Source organism: Monodon monoceros, unplaced genomic scaffold (assembly GCF_005190385.1).
Source record: "Monodon monoceros isolate NGI ecotype Baffin Bay Population unplaced genomic scaffold, NGI_Narwhal_1 Super_Scaffold_20, whole genome shotgun sequence".
Classification (NCBI taxonomy): Eukaryota; Metazoa; Chordata; class Mammalia; order Artiodactyla; family Monodontidae; genus Monodon; species Monodon monoceros.
The window spans coordinates 80,176,716-80,185,665 of record NW_021703777.1 but is presented as its reverse complement, the minus strand read 5'-3'; the positions used below and the strand labels follow the sequence as shown (position 1 = coordinate 80,185,665).

At 35.1% G+C, this 8,950-nt stretch overlaps 1 pseudogene; it reads right to left on the bottom strand.

Moving 5' to 3' along the window:
- Positions 1 to 275: 275 nt before the first annotated feature.
- On the bottom strand, positions 276 to 1,244 carry LOC114902432 (annotated as a pseudogene).
- Between the last annotated feature and the right edge of the window lie 7,706 nt (positions 1,245 to 8,950).

Genomic DNA, 8,950 nt, shown 5'->3' with positions numbered 1-8,950 from the left:
ACAAAGTCTGCACTACTGTTGCATTCCACTCTTGAAGTCATCCTGAGTTAAAACAGCCATTTTTCCAAGACTTACAGAAAAATGTATTTTATGAAAGGGATTATTTTTAATCACTGAATACATCATTTTTATTACTGACAGAAAGAAGATACTTTTTTCTACTGTAAGTTCACTCTGATGAAAGAAAACATTCTCTCTCTTTTTAACTCCTAACAAATGCCACATTTTAAAGACTAGAGGAATTATCAGTAGGCATTCTTTCTTCTTGATCTAAGTTATTTTTCTCTAAAATATGTCAAGTAAGCTTTTAAAGATTCACGAGGGAGGGGGGAGTTTCATAATTTTTTCTCTCAGTAAATTCTGAGGTGGCTCTTTTAACTTCATTGTGGTCTTCCACTTCCTTTTCTTTCTCTTCTATTTTTTTCATCCTCCTCATTGTTGAGAGGCTGAGGAATATGCTGATTACCTACAAATACATAAGTGTAGCTCTCTGTTTAACTCTTTCTTTTGGGTGGAGCCCTTTAAGGGACCCCTCCTTGGCCTGCATCTCATTACTTACGAAATGTCTCAGTGTGCATTGAATGTAAATAAAAGCAAGTTCTGTATATTCCAGACAGCGTGGGTTTGTGTGTGGGGATGTCCCACAGACTCTGGTTTGCCATTATCCTTCTTACTTGGTTGCAAAAGTGGAGCAAATGAAACAGCAAGAATATTTTTACTTTCCCAAGTGTTTTGTTCGCTTCTCATAATTTGTGTTAAATGTTCTACAGGCATAACTAGAATGCCTCCCACTTTTAGTAATATTTTCATGTAGTTCTCATAGTATTTCTGGACTCTAGTTCCACAATAATCTCGATAATACTGATGACCCTCAGCTGCTTTCCGGGAGCAATTACCAACCACAAATGTGGGCTCACCGAACTCAAATCTTAGTAGTGCTTTTCTTCATATGTTCACGTTGGAATATTTTCATCTTGAGACAGATGATTTTGTGAACAGCAGGAGCTGTGCCAACTTGCTCATATAATTATTCTGATAAGCTGCTGAGAGATCAGAGTGACCTAGCCATGCCATGCACCTTCCCATTCAGACTGACAGTACAGGTCTAGAAGCTGATTATCAAAGCTATTACTTTTTTTGATCAAACTCTCCAGGTTTTTCTTCGCATATTCTGCCACATCTGAATGAAGCTCAATCCCATAATTTATTCCCCCCAAATCTCTTCTATACATGAGCCAGTTCATGTTTGAGGGATTGAATGTTTTCAACAGCACATGGAATTTGTTTACTCTGAAAAATGCACTGCAGCAATGTGGTCGGTCGACTCGCCGCAAGGGGGTGCAGGTGAGGCCCTAGGCTGGGTGGGTCCGTGGCGGCCACGGCCTCCGCCAGTGAAGGTTCATATTTTTATCATTCAGGGCTGAAAGATGGGTCATGTGCATTCATGTTTTGAGTCATATTCACCTTAGTGACATGTAGTATCAAGAAGAGGGGAAATCCAGACTGGAAAATGATAAATGAATATTTTTTAAAGGCAATAGAAAATGATAGTGGTCTTTAGAACCACATTTGTTTTAGTGTGTAAAAAACCAAGTCTAAGAAAGTTAAAAATCTATTAGAGCTCTATCTACAAATTGACTGAAAACATTTAAAAACAATGCAGTGTCTGTAATTAACGGACAATACCGTCCCCGCCCCGCCCCCAGCTCTTCCACAGCTGCAAGAGTTTCCCACTCATAACTGACAATAATGTGAAATAAGCTGGCTCGGTCTGAACGGGTGTCACCCCAAGCAAGACAGGAGACGTTATACAGTCAAGGCCCCTGTGCTGTTAACAGCTATCATTATAATAAAGTAGAATAGTACATTCTTAACATACCCAAAGGCCTTTCTCATACCATTCTCCAGATTAAAAACAAAAAACAAAAAAGCCCTCCAAAATATAGTATAAGGAACGGAAAGTAAGAAAGACTGAGAGCAGTGGAATAAATTATGAAACCTGTGGTAGTTTCTTACTCTTTAAACTTTCATTTTCTTTCTCTACCTCTCCCTGTATCTCTCTTTCTCCCTCTTTTTCAAGAACTTGATTTGAACGCTTATGTCTGTAAAAAGAAAGGAGAAAATTTTAGCTTTCAATGACACCAATGCCTGAAGACAGTTATCAAACCACTCTGCCTGTGTCCATTATAAATTCCGTCTCTTCCTTCAGCCCTTTTCTGTCAATCTTTTATACACTTTATTATGTGATGATTTATTAAGAAGGTGATAGATGATATATTACTTCCTATTCATAGCATCTATTTTCCAAATATTGTTCAAAATCTCTAGATCTCTTCTTCATTAAAGACTCATATCCATGTCGGTTATCATTTTTCTCATTCATTTACCAACACCAATGGTAACATAGTCTCACTTGCCCCACTCTACAAAACCGAAATCTTCCATCAAACTCTGTTGCCCTCTTGAACTACTTTTCTATTTCTTTTTCTTCTTTCATTGTCAGCATTTCTAATAATGGGCTTCAATAAACTAATAGCTAATATTTACTGAGTACTTATGAATCTGGGATTAGGCTAAGAACTTTTACATGTGTCGTTCGACTCAATCCTCATTATAAGCTTTAAAACTGATGCTATTACAGCTAAACTACATGTTGGAAACTGAGGCACAGAGAAGGTAAGTAAGTATTTTAAAGTTTCACTTTCAGTTGGTGCTGGTGCTGGAATTCTAACCAAAATCTGATTCTGGAGGCTGATGTCCAAATTCAGTTTCACCACACACCTAGGGTTAATGACTTCTCATTTGTTTTTTAATAAACACCCTACAGAAAGCAAAGTTTCAAAAATTCCAGTGTAAAGGAAAAATAATTTTCCTTCTACGTTTTTGAACTCTTATCTGGGATCCTGTAATAAAAGTCATATTAACAAGAGAGAAACAAGCAAGTTTATTAATACATATACCCCATGTATATATGAAAGTTTCCTAGGGAAAAATGATTAACTCCCTGAGATGGCTTAAAATTCAGAATTATAAACCACCATAAGAGGGAAGGGGTGAGGAGCTGTAGACCTTTTGGGTGTGATGTCAACTTCTAATCTCCTCTCTTATGAAAAAACTAATCTTGCCTGGTTAATGAAACTCCCAGGGAAGGATTATGACAATTGAATTGCTTTTTTGGATCTATTTTTAAACAGATAGTGGCATTCCAAGAAAGCTTCTCTCTGTATTTGCTGTTTTTCAAGTATCTACATCTCAAAAAATCAATATGCCAAAGCAACATATTTTAGGGTGGCATTTCCTGGACCTCTACAGTCACATTTTGGGGTGGCATAATCTTCTACCCTTTACCAGTAAATGCGTCAAAGACAAATTCAGTGATATTTTCCCATTGTACATCCTAGCTCAACTTTCTGTATCCTTGATCAAGGTTTTCCTTCATGGCATTTTGTGTTACTGATAATTCTTCTAACATTAAGTATGCTGATACTATGTATCCTTATAATAAGGTTTTTTTTTTTTTTTCTCAGATTCCTCTTTCTCTTCATACTTACTTCTCTTCTTCAGGCCATACTTAACTGTATCCCCATCATTCTCTATGCATTTGAGCTTGTGATTTCATTGGCATTCCTGATTTAAAATTACCTACACTGTGATAATTCTGAAATCTATTTCTCAATCTCTTATACATTTTCTGAGCCCTAATTTTATTATTATTATTATTATTTTAGCTTTGTTAAGCATCTGTAACACAGAGTAGGTCTGAGAGTTTCCTAAAGGCACGAAGCTCACTCTTGTCTACTTGCCTTTTCCTTTGCCTCAACCAACCTCGCTTTCAACTCTTGCTTACCTGGCTAATTTCAAATTATTTTCAAGAATCAACTTTAAATGAATGTCTACCACTAGGCATTCTCTCATACCTGACTCTCTGTGTCAAGACCTCTAGTGGTCCCACAATATTTCCCCTTGATCCTCACTAATAAAAGCCCTGATTTTTCTGTGTACAAATGCCTCTTGGGATAAAATGTACATTTCCTGAGCTCCTTTCAAGTCAAGGGAGGTCATGTGATGGCATTTGAATTAAAAATATGCAAGCAGACATGTCCTATGTGAGTTCTTCAAAGCTTCTTTCAGCTTAATCCTCCCCACAAATCTTTGAATTTGGGCTGGCCCCTCTTAGTACCTTTACCCTTCTTGTTGGCTAGAATGCAGTCATGAATGCTAGAGACAGAGCAGTCATAATGGGTCATGAGGCAGCAGCCAAACATGGCCGAGAAGCAGATGTTCCACCATATCCTCTTTGTCATCATACATGCTTTATCTCCTTAATTGTTAACAAAGTCTAACATTCTAAATCAGGCAGGGTAAGCCTGTGATGGTGCCACAAAGTGACCCAAGAGTAATTAGGTTTCCTAAACAACATAGAAATTTATTTCTCACCCCCAAAATAATTCATGATGGCAGTCCAAATCCAGGGCAAACCCTGCAGTTATTGAGTTACCCTAGGTGTACCATGGGTAAAATCCTAGAACACATTAATATGTGCCAATTTGACCAATGCAGTCACAACACACCCATTTCCAGATTTTTCTCACCAGACCTGAGAGACAGACTAATCTCTGCTTACCATAGTACAAATGGGTCATATAGATGCACCTAACTGCAAGGGAAACTTGAAAATACAGTGTCCATGTATGCTCAGGAAGAAGGCTGGTGGATTTAGGAACCCAGCTAGCTGTGGGTTATTGTGTGATATATCCTTTGATATATCCTTGATTGTGTGAATTGTGTGATATATCCTTTGACTTATTTACTTTATTTTATTTTTCTTTCACTCCGAATTTGATTGAGAACTCCACAAACGCAGATAATTCATTCTGTTTTAGGTAGTGTACCTCCAGTGTCTAAAAGAGTACTAGATACTTAGTAGTTACTCAATTGATATCTGTTATATCAATCAATCAATCAATTAATTAATACACTGTCCAGATTTTGTCAATGTTTTGGGCACCTACATACTGGAATTTATTTATTTATTTATTATTAATTTTTATTGGAGTATAGTTGATTTACAGTGTTGTGTTAGTTTCTGCTGTCCAGCAAAGTGAATCAGTTATACATATACATGTATCCACTCTTTTTAAGATTCTATTCCCATATAGATCATTACAGAGTATTGAGTAGAGCTCCCTGTGCTATACAATAGGTTCATATTAGTTATCTATTTTACATATAATAGTGTGCATACTGGAAATTAAGCATAGTAGGTTTAAGTTTCAGAGTCTAAGAAAATGGATGGACTCATAAAAGTCACTTCACACATCTTAGGTTTAGAGATATTTTCATATTATGGTCTCTCTTTTGGTTGATGCATTATGAAACTAATCCTCTTCTTTAGAACATCCTGAACACTTTGATAGCATTAAAATTCAGGTGCTTTGATATATCCATTATAAGCAGCCTTTTAAATTGTATTATAACCCTCTGGAAACATATTCTAATTGAATGAAAAATGTTTTATTGTATTCTTAATTTATACTATCCAGAAAAAAAATGTTTAGACATTAAACTGCTAATGCTTTGTTTCCCAGAATTGCTATTGTTATTTATTATCAGAGTAGACCCTCAGTAATTTACACTGAGAACTGAGAGGCTCACTAGAGATGAGTGAATTTGGCAGATTAGTTAGTGAACAGATAAATATGAAAAACATCAACACTGCTGTATCACAAAGTGTGCTTTATTCATTATTTTGATAAGTGTAGTTTAATTATAATCATCTACGGTAATGTTTCACAGTATGCTAATAAACACATTGCCATATTTTATGAAATTAATAAAATCTTAGTGGAAAAATTGTTTGCTAAATTTGTCCCAGTTTTCAGAGAAAAGTACAAATCTATGATTTAGTATGTTTTATATAACTCTTAGTCCAGAAAAAAATATATCTCTTACATATGATATTGTTTTAGTCATTCCTGTTGCTTATTGTCTGTAACCTCTACTAGAAAACAAGGTTCATGAGAATAGATTTGTCTCATTTCACACACATTGTACATGTTATGCACAGATATGTACTTAAGTATATGCTGTGTATGTATTTAACTTTTTAAATGGAAAGATTTCACATACAAATTTGGAAGTCCTACTAAATTTGAATATACATTTTGATCTCTGTGTCTGATCTCCTATGCTTTTAGAGGCCAAAGGGGAAAATTAAATATTTATTTCTATTATTAATGATCCCTGATCACTTCTTTTTTAATGTCAAGTTACCATATTTAAAAATACTAAAAATAATAGCTAAATTATGAAAGTGCTGGTCAAAATGACCAAAAAAGTTTTGATGTTTGTTTTCCATTTTGTTTTGTTTTGTTTTGTTTTCCCTGGAGTACTACCAGTGTACCAGTAGCTTTCAGTCACACCTGATAATTCCTAGCTTAAAAAAGAATAATTGTGTTTTTATGAACTTGGATTTATTGATTGATTGGTTCAGTCAACCAATAAATATTTGAGATTAGCATTAAGCTCTTGTTTAATATGATAAGAAAACAGAAGAAAAGAAAAGAAACATAAAACTTTGGCTTCATGGAGCTTATTTTCTAGTTTGGGAGACAGACAATAGATGACATATATAGTTAATATAATTACTGGTTATAGAGTAATATGTGATGAGATGAAAAATAAAGCAAGGAAGAAAATAAATTGGATTGGGGACAATTTTATGAAAGGATGCCAGTGACAAATGGCCTGAAGGGAGTGAGAGAGTAGATTATGCTTCAGTCTGAAAGAAACTTCTAGCTATAGCCAAGCAAGGGTGAAAGCCCTGAGGAAGGAACCCATGGTGTGTTTGAAAAAACAGGAGGCCAGTGTTACTGGAAACTAGTGTGTTAGAAGGAAACGAGCAGGAGGTGAGTCAATAAAATAACAGGAGTCAGAGTTAGAGTTATAAAACCTTATTTGTTCTTAGAATAGGCTGATTCTGAAATTTGTATAGAAATGTAAATGAACTGGAATAGCCCAACAACTTTGAAAAAAGGGATCAAGTTTGGAAGGACTTACATTATCCAATTTTAGCACTTAGTATCAAACTATAGTATTGAAGCACAGTGACAGACAAATAAATGGAACAGCGTCCAAAAATAGATTTACATGTATATGGTCAATTGATTTTCGACAAAAGTTCAAAAACAATTGAATGGATAAAGGACAGTCTTCAAAAAATGATACAAAAACAATTGGATAGTAATATGCAAAAAGAAATCCTCAGTCTATACCTCACATTACATAAACATCAGAAGCCAGGCTATTCCCCAATAAATGTAAAATATTATTATCATAATGGGCCCAATTTGGAATCTTTATTGATTTTGCTACTATGCTCCAATTGGTACAGTGGAAAAAAATAAAAGAAAAATGCACACAATTTTATTTTACTTTTATTATTTGTTTTTATGAAGCCTGAGAGAAGCAATAGCTTCAGAAATTGAGAACAAGGCCCTGATCATTCCAGCACACTGGCATGCAGAATAAATAGCTTCTACTGCATGAGTCATACCAAAGATTATTAAGGGAACCCTTGAACCTGTAAAAGTGATTAACCTTGAATATCAAAAGCTAGTCTCAGTTATAACTAAGACACAGTAGGGAAGATAGCTGACTGATTACATGGTCACGTAGTGGGAACACTACTGTCATAAGAACGAACCCAGTTATAAAAACTGACAGAAACATTTTTTTTTTTAATTGTGGAAGGTGCAGCTGAGTTTGAAAAGGCAGTCAAGTTCCAAAATAGAGAAAAGTACACTCTTGCTAAAGAATGATAGTCAGCAGTTTGAATGCAAAATTTACATGAGGTGGCAACTTAAAACATCTCTGTGAGGTGACAAGACATCTAAACAGGTGTAAACTGTGTCACAAGCCTCCAGACTTCTTTGGCAAGCGTGTTTCTGTGAGACCGTGCAGTTTTACCACCGGGACTGAAAGAGGTTGCAGGTGCCATCTTAAGTTAAAGAAAAAGACAGATGTTGGCATTGGTGAAAATAATTCTAAGGAAGTATACTGCAGAGATTTTCCCTCCCATCCCCCATTCCCTCTTGCTTTTGAAAGAGGAAAAATTATACATTATGAAGACATTTATTTAACAAGTCTCTAAAGATGTTTGGATCTGTAGCACAGATTTAAAATACTTAGTGTATTGGTTTATTTTCTATTAACTGAGCACTAGGAGGAAATAATACTTGTATATTTACAGTTGGAAATCGAAAAAAAATTTTGCACCTTAGTACTCTGTAGACTCCAAATAGTCTAGGAAAACTAACATTTTTTGATTCCCTATATACATCAAAGACTCAGAAATTACCTCTATTTTACTCACATTCCACCAGTGTCCACACTCCTTTGTAACGCTAGCAACATTTCAGCAATACTGTCATTCTTATTGAAGAACACTTCATAAGACATAATGAACATAAACATAATAATAATAATGCAAACATTAATATTTCCTGAAGTTTTCAACTTTTAAACATAAAATAATATGTATTTCAAAACCAATTTATTTCAATTACTTTCAAAGATCTAAAGTGCAATAATATAATAATCTTCTTTTGGGGTTAAAAGAATATTTGATTACATCACTTTACCATTCCCGGCCACAGTCTTCTATCAGCCAGCAAGTCACTTCCATGTTTGCTTAAAATTCTTTGGTACCTGGCTTATGGTATTCCCTATTACCTCAATTCTTACCATCGTCCTGGACAACATTTAGGAATTTTAAAGTGTTTTTCTTGACCTGCATTTATCTATCTTACCTTTAAAAATTGAACTTTGAGCATCAAAGTTGGTGATGACAGTTTTCCATTTTTCTCCCTGCCTCATGTGTTATTCTTAGCCTAGCCTAGTTATGGCATTAGTGGGAATTTCTTTACCTTGGCTTCTCTAGTTTATCCTT